We start from the raw sequence: 14,377 nt of genomic DNA, 5'->3' as shown, positions 1-14,377 counted from the left end.
TTTTTTTTTTTAGTAAGAACACAAGCTAAGATCTACACACTTAACAAAGTGTTAAGTGTATGATCCTGGCCTATCTTAGCTTCCCTGTGTTACCTGAAGAGAGTACAATGAACTGGATGCCATTCTGAAGGCTAGAAGTCTGAAATCAAGGTGTTGGGAGGGCCGTACCTCCTCTGAAGCCTCTAATAGAGGTCCCACTTACTCTTTCAGTTCCTAGTAGCCCCAGGTGATTCTTGGCTTGTACCTGCATCCTTCGTGTCTCTGCTTCTGTCTTCCCGTGGCCTTCCCACTCGGTATCCACCTGCCTGTGTCCAAGCTTTCTTTTTCTTGTAAGGATGTCAATCACTAGATTAGGGCCTACCCTCATCCAGTATGACTTCATTCTCACTTGGTTATATCTACAAAGACTCTACCTCTCAATAAAGTCATATTCACAGATAGAATTAGGATTTTTTTTTTTTTTTTTTTTTTTTGAGACACTCTTGCTTTATCAGCCAGGCTGGAGTACAGTGGCAAGATCTTGGCTCACTGCAACCTCTGCCTCCAGGTTCAAGTGATTATCCTTCCTCAGCCTCCCAAGAAGCTGAGATTACAGGTAGCCACTACCATGCCTAGCTAATATTTTTGTATTTTTAGTAGAGACAGGGTTTCACCATGTTGGCCAGGTTGATCTCGAACTCCTGACCTCAAGTCATCCACCTGCCTCAGCCTCCCAATGTGCTGAGATTACAGGTGTAAGCCACTGCACCCAGCCAAGATTTTACTATATTCTGGGGGAGAACACAATTCAACCCATAATGTGGCCTCTGTCAAACTCCGAGTCGTAGTAAGAGTTTAGAACTCTAGAGCAGATATAAGCATAAATCCAGGTTCTACCTCCACATTATACAGCAGCCTTGAATGAGTTCCCTGATCAGAATTTGAGCTTTCTCATCTTAAAACAGGGAAAATAATAGCCAGATGAGAGAGTAGTTCAGGGATTAGTACCAAATCAAGTTCTCTGAATAATGCATGTTAATCACATAACAATTATAAAGCTGCAAAAAAAAAAAAGAAAGGTATAAAACAGAGTTTGCTCCCGGCCTGCTCTCAATAGAAAGGGTCATGGATGCATTTTTTTAAAAAGCAATGTGTTGAGCTTGCCTTGAGCCATCCACCCACACATTGCCTGGGAAATGAAAGCACACATTTAGTCAAGTAGCTAATGGGAACAAAAAGAAGAGTATTCCTAAGAAACATCCACAAAGTCTCTTCTTTCCTGAAAGTAAGCAGAGGGAGCCACTTGCATCAGTCCTTACAATGCAAAATTGGAAGGCAAAACCAGTCTCAGCTAAGCATGCATTTCTGATTTCTGGGTGTTTAAAATCCCATTTCAATGAATATGTATTGCCAAGGTTATCTAGTGAAAGAAGCTGGGTTGGAGGACAAAACACTCTTCTGTGCCATACAGAAGGCCTGGAATTTACCTGAAGGCTTTATTAAACAAATCAAACCTGGGGAGAAGGTATTTTCACAAGGTCTCTTCACGCATAGGTAGTAAAGAGTAGGACAACTGAGGCAACTTTTTTCCCTATCTCCAAACAAACAATGAAATCCAACCTGAATCTCTTCAGCTGTCACAACTTCACAGATTTAAATAGTCGTGTGAAAACTGCCACTTCTCTTCTGAACTGTGTGTGCCAACAAGGCCAAGGGTGATACACAGAACTTGACAGTGATGTGAATTTCCGGAAATGTTCTCTATGACCTCGCTACACTCAATGTTTTGACTGTGGCCCAGCAGCATCAGTGTCATTAGGGGCTTGTTAGAAATGTATTCACTTAGGTGCCATTGCAGATTAAGTCAGAATCTGCACTTTAGCAAGATCCCCAGGTGATTCTTCCACACATTACAGTTTGAAACATGCTCTTTGGCATAAGCTTGCTCTCCCAATTTGCCTAATGCTGACTTTGTGTGCATATATCTACTCAGCAGCCTGGCTGTACCAGCCAAGAGCCCACCGGCACATAATTTCCTCTGTGGATAAATCCTCTATCCAAGAACAGTTTGGGTCCTGTAACAGAGTTCGTTTCCTTCCAAGTCCGAAGGACACCATCACAAACCAGGAGTCTATTGGTGCAACAGTGTTAAACTGGAACGTAGCTTTGTTCCCACCTATGAAAGTTTGCAGGTGCAAAATACTAAATTGACCTTGTTCTTATGCCAATGGCAATGAACAGTCACCCATCTGGTAGCTTTTCTTCCAAGCCAAAGCAATGGCTGAACCAAGGCTTCTCCTTGCCAAAAGCATGGCATTCATGGCTTTTGCAGGAACATAAATATGCCTTACAATTTGGGAGATAACTAGCCCATTCTTCTCACTTTCTGCTTCAGTAAGTTTTAAAGGAATTCTCACTGCATGATCCAACGGGAAATCATCTGTGTCACATCTCCTGCTCTGTCTACAACAAAAAAAAAAGCAATGGTGGCTGGGTGCAGTGGCTCACACCTGTAATCCCAGCACTTTGGGGAGGCCAAAGGAGGAGGATTACTTGAGGCCAGGAGTTCAAAATCAGTCTGGTCAACATAGCAAGACCCCATCTCTACAAAAATAAAAAATAAATGAATAAAGATTTAGTCAGACATGGTGGCATGTGCCTGTAATCCCAACTACTTAGGAGGCTGAGTCAAAAGGATCACATGAGCCCAGGAGTTCAAGGCTTTAGTGAGCAATCATCACGCCACTGCACTCCACACTAGAGAAAGACCCTGTCTCAAAACAAACATAAGAAAAGAAAGCAATGGAAGAGAGAAACGGTAATGTATATTTATCAAGGACTGACATACTAATAGCACGTGCTTACTAAATGTCTACTGAGAGTCTGTGTTTACAAAACACTTTACTTATATAATCCTCAGCACCGCTCAGTGAGAATGTTCTGTTGTTATTCTTATTAAGAAGTTAAATAAACTCTTATTAAAGAGTACAGAAAGGTTAACCAGCCTGCCAAAAGTCACACAGTAAATGGCAGAACAGGGATTCAGACCCCCAACAGTTGGGTTCCTGAATCTCACGTATGAACACTCCACTCATACATCTGGCTACACAGAGAAATAAGTGTGACATAAAAGTTTCAAATCAGCCTTTATGTTTTGAATCATTTGTCTCTTTCCTATTTCTTCTTCACTTCCTACTGTAAGTTTTTGTCTCTTCTCCCCCTCTGCTCATTTCTACCTATTCCTAAAAAGAGGCTGCAGGGATTCAACAGCCCATGCCTAATCCCAAGCCAGGTTCTCCTCCCAAGTGTTATTCTCTCCCCATCTAATTCCTTACTACCCTCCTCTCCCACACCACCAGGCTCTCCCCTTCCAAGGAACCCATCACCTGTCTTGAATGTGGGGCTATCTGAGAAAACCCAAGGTCTAATGCAAAGGTCTGAAGCTTTAGCCAATAGAGAGCTTTCTAGTCATGCTGTGGGGGGATGTTTTCCTAGTTCAGACATATGGGATGGATGTATCCATGTCCATTTGCATTCTGCTAATGGCACACAAGCTGTCTCTTCCTACAATCCATTCTAAAACATCCGCTCCTTTGGCCAGCAATTCCCCACACTCGTTCCCTAACTAACTTGTTCCATAACCTAAGGGCTGACATACATTTATTGCCCTCATTTCCCTTTCTTTCTGCCTGTAGAAAAAATAATACTTTTCAGAATATGAATTAGAGTTTGTAAATTGAACATTATCCAATACTATTTTCAGCAAAAGTGATACCAATATTTAGTACTTTACTTGTCAACATTTCAAAGCTAGGGGCATATATTAAGATATTGGAAAGCATCTATAGGCTTTTATGAAAAAGAAAATATGGCACGGACAAAGCAGTGATTGAGTTTTTTCACAGTGTCACAGAGGATGCAAAAATGGAGTGAAGTAAGCAGCCCCAGTCTAGCCCTAATACATAACACTGGACATCCTACTCCCATGGGTTGAATGGTGCTGTTGATTTATTTTGTTTTTATGGTTGGCTCTGTTATAGAAATTGATATTTGAGCTGTATTTACAGGACATCAGTACAGTCAGTTGAAAAGCAGATTCATTCAAACCAATTCCAATAACACTTTGATTACGTAAGTAGTAAGCAAAGGAAATTGTTTGCTTGAGATTTATTGAATTTTCTGGTTGACCTGGGGTTACTCGAATCCTCCCTTTGTTTCATTTCACATGACAGAAATCCTTGTTTTCAAAAATATATCACTCTGCTCTGTTTACTTGATGAGGCATGCTGAGCATTATTTAATCTATTTTTGCTCAAGTGGGAATTGTGAAAGGGCCTCTGGTTCACTTTTCTGACCACTGGTGCTAACTGTACAAAGACTTGTAGGTATAGAAGGGTAGAATAGTGCCCATCTTCCTGGGCTCGCCTTAATTTCTTCAAACTAGATTGTTTTTCCCTTCCCTTTTCAAAATGGTGACTATGACCCATTTTCTTCTTTCCTATCTAAAAATAGATGAATTATAGATGGGTCAATTTTAGTTTTCATTTTGAAATCACCAAAAAAATAGAAAAGACTTCCAAAGCTTTTATCTTAAAAAAATTAAATCACACAAAGTTACTTTCCAGGATACAGATCCATAGCATAACAGTCTTGTTGACTGCAGTTTTAGAAAGCTAAAATCAGGTTGATTAAAAAAAAAATTTCCACAGGTCATTATGGAAGGTCTAGAAAATGCTGGGATGTATTTTTACTCCTCCAGGAGACAAAGAGTCAGCCATCCAGCCATAGGGTTTTCATATTATGACTGTTTCAATGTCATCTCTCTGAAGTGGTCTTTAGAGAGACAATGGATATACTATTTCAAAGGCAGAAATTGGAAAATATAACAAGCTAAATGGAAACCTGATTCAAATTCAAGGTGGCCAAAGGTAAATCAAACTTTCGTCCCATCAATGGATACGTCTTTATTTCTGGATATCTGTTGGCAACCTGTTGCAAGCCAGATGCAATAGCCCATCAGCCACAGGAAGGGAGAGTCTCCAGTACGACAGAAATGAGATTCTATGCCCCAGTATGAAGTCTCTCAGAGGCAGGAAGGAAGGCGAGTGCATTCAAGATAGAAAATTCTGCCAAAGATGTTTACTACGTACAAACTCTGTTCTCTGCTTTTCAAACCCATTCCTATGTTTTTTCAGAATCACTCACTGTGGTATCAGAGGTACGGTTAGGGCACAGCCAGAAGAAAGGACCCTACATGTCATTAAATCTGCTCAGTTCCTTCACCCTTCTGCCTTGCAATATTTTCATTTTCCAAAATGATGTGGACTAGCAAGAGTGACATCTCCTATTAAAAGAAGAGGTTTGCAGGGTTCAGACATGAACTCTGGAGTCGGATGGCATAGATCTGCCAACCCTGGGGCCTTGGGAGTTATACTTAACTTTTCTGTGCTCGCTTTTTCCATCTGCAAAATGGGAGAATGAAAGCATCTTCTCAGGGAGTTGATGAGGCAGTCTGTGCGTAGTGCTTCGTACCACGTTTCAGGATAGGGCAGACACATTCTATAAATAGTAACCATTACTCCTATTAAGCAAACTCTCTTTCATCAACCATGTTGTAATATAATCTCTTCCCTTCCATTTCAAATGGTCCTTGACAACTGTCTAGCTTCATCCCATTCTTCCTTCCCCTGTATATTTTTCTGACAATAAACAAATGAACTCTGTAACTCACTGACTGTTTATAAAGGGTTTAGGGATAAGAAAAGAGAAGGCCTTTGACCAAGCCAACACTAAAAAGATTGCAAAAAAAAATTAACCCAAGCCTCCAGGAGAGGTCAGACTTGGAAATGTGGCATTAATGGAATACAGCCAAAAAGCAGAGAAAATTATTCACTTAGATACCAGGGAGTTGAAAATTGAGATAGCTCAGTCATAGCACACAAATAATAGAATCAGATATAAAAATGGCAATTTAAAAAGCCAGAAGCCACCCAGCCAGAAGACCAGGCTTACATGGGGAGGAGACTTCTCCAAAGACCATCTGCCAAGTCAACATTCTAGACTTCCTAGTTGGAAGGTGGTTGACATATTGGCCTCTGCATCTGCTTCAGGAAACAACTCCCTGGGCAGAAGGTAATGTAGGACTGATTTTTCAGAATTCACTGCCCCCACAACATCAGGGTCTTTGGTGATGATCTTGCTACACTGGAGACCTTGGTGTGTCCATAAGTGGTTTAGTTCTTGTCCCACTTAGAAGTTCCTTGAAGACTGGTGCAATGCCTCATATGTTTGTGCAACTATCACAGCGCTAGAACCTGTTATAATATGATTCACATTGGAGATTTGGTAAATATTTGTTGTCTGATATTTTGCCTCTTTCTCACAGTGAGATGGCTTGAGATGACAGACCCCAGGGCACAGTTACTATCCCAGGGAATGCTAACTATTGGAAGTATTTGTCAGAAAAGAGTGTGTTTTTCTCCCTAGCAATACAACAACCCTGCTTCTCCTCGACAGCCTGGATATTAAGAATTATCCATGTTGTTGCCACAAAAAACTGGAAGTTTCTCTAAAAGTAACGTATTTCTCTAAAAGTAAAATATTTCTTTATACAAACTATAATCTAGAGATAGATGGCCACTCTCCAAAGTGATATGAAGATCTACTGTCTAACTGTGCTCCTGTGTTTTCTTTGCAAAAACAGTCTTCTTACACACTATTACAGTTTTGGAAAGCCTCTCACCAAAGACTAAGGGAATGCACTGAAGATCAATTTCAGAGTTTAGACCTTTCTCGTAAGGAATAGCAAAGGCTGGCAATCCGAAGTCTTCCATCAATTTCATGTTGAAATGATAACCTACAAAGGGGGTTCAGCCTATAAAACAAGGACTTCCTGTTCAGTTTTTATATGGTCACTCTTCTGAATTCGATTGTCTCATACAGATGGCTAGCTTTTCATAATAATTACGATGGTGATACCATAAAGGAAATGGAGGTGGTGGCTGTAGTAGTGGTGATAGTGATGATGATCATAATAAGAGCATATTCTTAAATATCCAGCACTATACTACACATTTCACATGCAGCATCACGTTGGATCCTCCCAACAAGCACTATTATCATTGTCCTCATCTTATAGACAGTTTAAACCCAAGAAACCTAAGACTTGATGATCTCTCACAAGATCACAGCAAAGCTTGGATTTAAATCCAGGAACTCTGACATGAGCAGCCTCATCTTAACTATGACTTCATACTGCCTCTCACATCAGTGACCTAGACAATACCATCTTCTTCTTTTGAGGAATGTAAGGGTTAGGCAATCTTTAACTTTTTTTTATTCCTCCAGCCATAACAACTTCTCTAAAGTTCAAGAGAAATTTAAATTTGGCCCGTGATTACATTCTTTATTTCAGATCTTCCCTCCCAGCCCAAACAAATCCTGCATTTATTTTTCAAAGTGTCTGTCCTGTACTGGTCTCTGAGGGAGAAGAAAGGTGATGCTGAACAGTGGAATCTTCCTTGCCAGGCTTTGTTGTCGAGGGTTCACTGCCTATAGGGGTGCTCGTCAGTCTCCTGTAATCTAAATATCCATGCTTATAATTCCACCACCAACACTCCCTGACCACTTCAGAGAATTTGCTGCTTCCTGCAACAACTTGAATATTCATGGAAGTTGGGGAGAGAAAATTTCAGAAAAGTAATCAAGAGGTGACAGCTGCTAAAGACAATAACGTTGTCCATGACTTTTTGGTATTTATTGTCCAGTCATGTCTGGCACATAGCAGACAGTTTGAAAATGTTTGTTGAGTGAGAATTACCTCTGGCTTCCGAGGTCAGCACCTTCTCTCTTAGCCCTCTCTTCTTTTACCAAAACCATGGATTCAGAAAAGGTGGGATATCTGAAATTACACTGGATGTATTCCTTAACTTCTCTTAGCCTCAGACTACTTTGGTAAAGTAAAGGTAATGCTGGTATCTACACTAAGGCTTGCTGGAAGGATTAAAAGGGCCTGTGAAGATGAAATGCTTAGCGCCATTTCTAGCACATGGCAAATGCTCAACAGATGCTACTGCATTCAGAGTGCAGGTGTTTGTACTGTTTATTGCATCATCTAGGACTCATGCTTAAGTTCTTAACAGGATGCATATTTAACTTCATAATTTCTAGGAACAAACACTATCAAGAGAAAATTTTTTTAGTGTTGCATTATTTTGGCAATATTGGTTTCTTTCACAAAGATTCACCCCACACAGTTTTCAGTTTTTGGTCAAATTGTATAGGGTAGACTTATCTTTGGGATGCAACAAGTTGTTTTTGGTGTCGGATACATAGTTTCCCAGGAAATGTGGAATTTTGAGTGATCACTGCTGAATCTGTTTGATAACCAACCTAGGCCATATGGGCTCAATGTGTATATACAGACATACACCAGAGATGTGCACGGATAGCTTTGATTGTAGTCTTTTTTACAGAATCAGCTTAGTAATTGCCCCAGTCTTCACTTTATCAATGCAGACACAGATCAATTCTTCACTGCAAAATTGAGTAGTGAATAAACCTACTTCAGCTAATCTAACTGACATTCTTCTAGCACCAATCAGTAGATATCCAATTTATAAACCAAAATGGATAAAATATTTAAATAAATGGTTATTTATAGTCTCCAGCAACTGATTTTGCAAATGGTGTATCACCACTACAATGAGAGTTCTCAAACTCAGTGATTCCCAGTTCCAATACTACAGAGTCGACATGGTTATATGCAACACTATCAGGAGCCATTGACTATGTATACAATACTATCCTGTATTTCCTGATTTCCCCTTTGAGTCCAGTTGAATAATGCAACCTCTCAAAGCACAAGATTTCGAGGTCGGTCACACTTTCACAGAGGTAGAACAGTAGCTAATGATGGCAGTATGCATGCATGGAAGGGAAAACATGTTGACAATGATTTGACAGGTTCCTTTTTCAATAAATGAATAGAATGCACCAGGTGCTCTGACAGTTCCTTAAACCTTCTCAAGGACAGTTGCTAGCACCCTAACAGGGTCCAAAAAACAAACAACTAATTTAGTCTCATTTCATAGGCAGGCTGACCTGCTTTGGAAGAACCCCTTTCAGTCAAGGGAAAAGTACTTGCAAACACATCAGTGTAATATATGTATGCAGAGAAATTCTCCAAATGCATGAGAAGATGAAACATAGCTAAAATATATTGAGTTCAAGTTTTACCAAACCCTGTTCTGTTCTAAGTTCCTTAAATAGAGTAACTCCTTCAATCCTTAGAACAGCCTTAGAGTTGTTATATTACAGTACTATTACAGTACTATTACTTCGTCCATTTTTCAGATGAGAAAATCAAAGCATGAAGAGATAAAGTAACTTGTTCAGAGTCATACAACTGAATGGTGACAATCCTTGTGGGTCTTTTTTTTTTTTTTTTCTTTTTGAGTCGGAGTCTCGCTCCATTGCCTAGGCTGAAGTACAGATGCTATCTCAGCTCACTGCAATTTCTGCCTCCTGGGTTTAAGGGATTCTTCTGCCTTAGATTCTCAAGTAGCTGAGACCACAGCAATGCACCACCACTCCTGGCTAAGTTTTGTATTTTTAGCAGAGGGGGGTTCACCATGTTGGCCAGGCTGGTCTCGAACTTCTGAGCTCAAGTGATCTGGCACCTTGGCCTCCCAAAGTGTTGGGATTACAAGCAGGAGCCACCACGCCCAATCCCGTGTGTTTTACCACTGCTCTGTCTATCATCCCAATGGGTATTTTGATGGTCACTCCTGAATTAGAGACAGAGTTTCACTCTGTCAGCCAGGCTGGAATGCAGTGGCACTCTGAGATACATAGAGAAAACTGCCTTGACAGTATTAATTCTTGGTGGTAGATGTTAGGATATAAAAGTGTGACAAGCTCCAGAAACATTGTGAATTATAAATTTTGCTTTGGAGACAGGAGATTTCAAATTTTTTTATCATGAGACTTCAAACATTCAGAAAAGTAAAAAGAACAGTCATGTTGTCTACCAAGCTTTAATAACTTTGAAGGTTTTACCATGTTTGTTTCGTCTATACTTATGTATTTTTGTTTTTAAACATTGTAGAGTTACCTCCAGACACCAGTATTCCAAGTTATTTTAGCTTATCACAAAATACAGCAATTCTCAAACATAATCATAATACCATTATCATATCTAACCTAGTTAACAGTAATTCTCTGATGTCATTTAATACCCTGCCTGTGCTCTCATCTTCAGGATCTCTTTATTCCTCCTAATGGAAGACACTCCTAAGCTTCCTCAATCCAGTCACTCCAGACTCAATGCCTTCAGTCCAGCTAAGTGCTCACTTTTGTAAGACCCCTGCTAAATTCTACTGATGGGGAATTCCAGGATATTGTTAGATCCCTCAAATTACATCACAAGTGGTCTGGCCCTAACTGAAAAGAGGAATGGACAGTGTGGGCAGGCCCACTAGACATCACCATAGCAAGCAGAATATGTTTAAGGAAAGGCTGTAACACTATGGGAGAATTTAGGTAGGGCACAATGGCACACATGGCTCATACCAGTAATCCCAGGTCTTTGGAAGGCTGAAATGGGAGGATGACTTGAGGCCATGATTTCAAGAGCAGCCTGGGCAACATAGTAAGACCCCCATCTCTACCACAAATTTAAAAATGAGTCTGGCACGGTGGTATGCACCTGTAGTCCCAGCAACTTGGGAGGCTGAGTGGGGAGGAAGGCTTCAGCCCAGGAGTTTGAGGCTGTAGTGAACTATAATTGGGCCACTGCACTCCAGCCTGGGCAGCAGAGTGAGAGTGCCTCCTACAAAAAAGATTTTAAAAATAAGATAAAAAATAAGGAATTTGATAGATATCCCTAAAATAATGTAAGTAGTCTAAAACTCCTTGAATCTAATATATTTATTGGCAAGCCCATTTCAATCCACCATCACCTACCTGGATGTGAAGCTTGCTTCAAAGCAGCAGACTGGCAATATGCATGAGAAGAGGACAGAAAGCTCATCCACAGAGAACAGTGAAGATGGAAAATATGGAACTGTTGTGAGTCTATTACCGCTGGGCACAGGCTGTGTTGCTCTGATGAGCCATGGGTGCCCAGTGTTGTAGAACCATGCCTGCCTGTATTAACCACTCTGTCAAATCCCCTATCCATGAGAAAGCAACAATGAAGCAAGGACATTTTTGTTAGTGAGGCCCAGGCCACAGCTGCCCTCAATTTCTTCCCTCAACTCACCATGCTTGAAACATCCACAGCCATAACCGATTTCTAATGTGCTCTTTCATGTATCCAATAGAAGCCACTCTCCTAATTCAGGCATGGAATACTTAGGAACCTTTTCCATCCATATGTTATCAGAATACAGACTCTTTTCAACTTTCTTCGGTCAATAATTTTAGATACTCTTGATTATTCCCTGCAATAAATAACTCGTTTCTCCTCTGAGTAGGTAACTAGAAGAAATGCGCAGCAGCTAGGAGAATCAGAGGCTGCTCCAACTCATGGAAGCAGACAAGGACAGCATCGTCAGTTTCCTCAACACTTGCATCTATCTCAGAAAGGAGGTGACAATTCCGGGTGAAAGCATACATTCAAAGGCATGATTTTTAAGGAATGGAAGACAGAATGTTGAGTTGGGGCCTGTCTGTCATTATTTCCTACTAATCCCAAACCAAGTACCTCTCACCTTGTACCCATTCCATTATTTTTGTCTTTTTGTTTCTTTAGAGACAGGGTCTCACTCTGTTGCCAGGCTGGAGTGCAGTGGCACAATCATAGCTCACTCACTGCAGCCTTGAATTCCTGAGCTCACTGGATCCTCCTGCCTCAGCTTCCCCAAGTAGCTGGGACAACAGGTGCACTTGATATCATGCCCAGCTATTGGTTTTATTCTTATTATTTTTTACAGAGATGGGGCCTTACTTTAGGGCCCAGGCTGTTCTCAAACTCCCAGCTTCAAGCAATAATACACAGTTCTGAGTCCTGTGGACATAATGTTCATCATGACAAGACATGAACCGTTTACATTCCAGAGGGCAGACCAAGAAAATATGTTAAAATGTAAACAAATTAGAATAATTCAGAGAGTGATAGTGATGTGATGAAAAATAAGCTGTAATTCACTAGGGAGCTTGGAGGTTGGCAAGTGCTGTTTTACAGAAGGCATGAAGGAAGGCCTCCCAAAGGAAGTAACATTCCAATTTAATCCTGAAGAAAGAGAAAAGGCCATCTTCAGGAGTATCTTGGGGAAGAACATTCTGGAACAGATGGTTAGAGAGTATCTCTGCCTCTACAGCCTCTTTTCCTCTCCTGTGAATACTTTTGGCCTGGGTTTTATGGAGAAGTAATTCTCTCTGTATAAGCTTTGGGGCCAGACTCAGAATTCTTTCCTCACTTCTTCCTTCCATTTGTACATTTTCTCGATCCTTTAATTAAATCAAGTCCTGAGATATCACAAGGCGCATACACACACGGAAGTAAAGGCCTTGGCTTGGAAGAGCCAGGAAAGGTCATAGATATTGATTATCCTTCTGACCCAGGGCATGGTATTTACATTTTCACTTCTACTTGTCAGTGCATCTCAGTGATACTGCTCTGTGGGAGGGAAGCCAACCCTCCATAGATAGATGTGCCCACCTGCGTTTCTTCTGAGGATAAGCCAACAAGTTCCAGTGCACTAAGAGATGCATGACTTAGTCCAGATTAGTCGGTTACCTGGCTGGTGCTGTCCACTTCCTATTTTCAATAGGCATTACCAATCCATTCCTGCACTTTCTCCTAAGGGACATGACATCATGATTTACATATTTTAAAAGCTAAAGTTATAAAATAGCTAAATAGAGATATTTAATCGAAAAAAAATTTCATTCTTACATTAGGGAAAAAAGTCTTTCATAGTTGTATTCAACATATGAATGCCTCAGAAAGCATTTTAGGAAGCCATTTATGATATAAGGTAGAAACACGTTGTTTGAGGGGAAAATGAAAACTAGACAAAATTCTTAGGGCTATTTTCCCAAATGCCTGGGAGAAAAGGTGATTTTGTGATTAATAATGAGTCAGAATATGTACTAGTGGTTTTATTGGTCAATCTAACCAAAAAATGACATAAGACAAAATGGGGGGATTAGACTGTATAAGAGTCACCCCTTACAGGCCTCTTCACAGATTACTTTGCAGGAGCTACAGGAAAAAATTGGTAGAACAAGAAATTCCCTTCATCCTAATGAAACTCTAGGGGAAGAAGAAAAGGGATGTGGCTACTCAGGCCTGAGAGATAGTCATTGTCATCTACCTATATCCTGTCATTAAAAAAAAAAAAAAAACTAAGTTAATTTCCTTTCAACATAAAAATATGGCATTATAGAAAATGTAGTTAAAAAGTAAAATCTACGAAGTAAATGTATAAAGTAAAATATATAAAGTAAAAAAATTATAATTCAACTACCTAATAGAGCTTTTTAAGTCTCCCTACTTTTTATTTTGAACATTAAAACCTACAAATAGACTGAAATGAATAACAACAATATGTAATCACCATTCACTAACATTTTGACATATTCATTTTCTCCTTCTCTATATATATGTTTTCCCCATATAACTGTTTATAAGCAAGTTGCAGACATCATGACATTAATACTCCTGAATACTTCACCATGTACCTCCTAAGAACAACTTGGTCCTACAAAACCTCAATACCATTTCTCATCCAATATAGTTAATACTGATGTATTATTATTTGCTATGAAAATCAAAATATGATTTTCCCAATATGGTCATTTCCTTTTTAAAATATCTGATATAATCAAGGTTCATGCATTTTAAACCTTTTTGTTTCTTCAGTCTCCTTTAATCTAAAACAGTCTCACAACATTTTGTTTTCTTTTACAATGTTGAAATATTTGAAAAGGTTACCAGTTTTCTTATGGCCTTTAAAATCTTGATTTATTTTCTTTCATATTTTTGATGCAGTTATAATTACAGAATACTTACAATTTTCAAACCTATCCTTTTGTACTAGATATTATTAACAATATAGCATAAGCATTTTCCATGTTGTTCCATATTCTTAATCATCATTATCACCTTTGACAGGTTTAAAACACCGCATCAAAAAAACGTGTTAGAATTTAATCACCCGCTAATGTTAGGCATTTGGGTTATTTAAAATTGCAAATTATATTGTATATCATCAAGAACATCTTAATGCAGATAACAGGTCCTTTTTTAACATTCTTAATACATACTATTTTTCAAACGCATGTTGCTTGTACTAAATCATAGATTAACTATTTAAGTTTTTAAAAATTATTTTCATTCACATTAAAACAAAAAACAGTAAGATACCCTGAAATTCACTGTTGTTTTAAT

General features: G+C 39.5%; 1 protein-coding gene and 1 long non-coding RNA gene across 3 annotated transcripts in view; both read left to right on the top strand.

Annotated features, from left to right (window-relative positions):
• The window catches only part of GRM7 (glutamate metabotropic receptor 7), an 872,629-nt gene that overhangs the window by 844,596 nt on the left and 13,656 nt on the right, over positions 1 to 14,377 (top strand). The window lies entirely within an intron of this gene.
• LOC104651221 (uncharacterized) overlaps positions 1 to 14,377 on the top strand; it is a 49,607-nt gene that overhangs the window by 22,751 nt on the left and 12,479 nt on the right. The window contains exon 4 of the long non-coding RNA XR_012518895.1: positions 1 to 14,377. This exon is cut by the window's left edge and continues 18,568 nt beyond it; it is cut by the window's right edge and continues 12,479 nt beyond it. This is a non-coding gene — a long non-coding RNA (uncharacterized LOC104651221).

This window comes from Saimiri boliviensis, chromosome 8 (assembly GCF_048565385.1).
Source record: "Saimiri boliviensis isolate mSaiBol1 chromosome 8, mSaiBol1.pri, whole genome shotgun sequence".
Classification (NCBI taxonomy): Eukaryota; Metazoa; Chordata; class Mammalia; order Primates; family Cebidae; genus Saimiri; species Saimiri boliviensis.
The sequence above is the reverse complement of the archived record's forward strand: the minus strand, read 5'-3'. Positions and strand labels throughout refer to the sequence as shown.